Here is a 940-nt window from a genome sequence, read left to right as displayed (position 1 = left end):
GCTTCTCTTAGTGATGTTATTAAAAAGGTAGAAGAGGCTGAAAAGATTGCAGCTAAGAATAGAAATGATCATAAAATTGATACAATATTATTTTTTGATGGAGCTAATACAAGTGATGCTATTGGCCTGATAAAGGAAGTGATGTGTGATAGAAGAATCAATGGCAGACCAATTGAAGCTGATGTTAAGTTTATTGCTGCCTGTAATCCTTATAGGAAGTGAGTATAATGTATTTCTGAACTCAATTACATGTATTTGTAGACATACTGATAAGATGATTAGTAAGCTTGAATCAGCTGGTCTTGGATTTTTTGTAAAAGCAACAGATACTCAGCAGAAGTTAGGTACACAATGTTGAATTTTTTGTCAATATCAGAGCTTGCTCTTATGCAGTGTAGATTAATGTAATTGAACTGTAATTCATCCTTTGAATTTCACAAAAACAATTAATTTAAACCCTATTTTTACATGTAAATTTATTATTAAAATTGCAAATACAAAATTTGAAGTAATGCGTTTTAGAGGAATCACATTATACATTAAATTTTATTAATAGGTAAAATCCCACTCAGGCAGTTAGTGTATAGAGTACTTGACTTGCCTCCCAGCATGAAACCACTGGTGTATGACTTTGGACAGTTAAACAATGCAACAGAGAAGGACTATACAAGACAGATAGTGAAAGATAGATGTCATGTTATTCCTGAAGTGACTGGTCAAACAGCTGTCATAGAGTCTGTGGCTAATGTACTAGCCTGGTCTCAAAAGTACATGAGAGGAAGAAATGTATGACAGCATAAAAATATTACATTAATGATAATTTTATTATTTTTAGGATGAATGTAGTTTTGTTAGTTTGAGAGATGTGGAACGAGCAATGATTGTCTTTAAGTATTTCTGTCAGAAGAAGGAGCAGTTTAGCGAGAGTGTTAGAAATAAA

This window comes from Amphimedon queenslandica, unplaced genomic scaffold (genome assembly GCF_000090795.2).
Source record: "Amphimedon queenslandica unplaced genomic scaffold, v1.1 AMPQUscaffold_9306, whole genome shotgun sequence".
In the NCBI taxonomy this organism is placed as follows: domain Eukaryota; kingdom Metazoa; phylum Porifera; class Demospongiae; order Haplosclerida; family Niphatidae; genus Amphimedon; species Amphimedon queenslandica.
Note: the sequence above shows the minus strand (reverse complement) of the source record.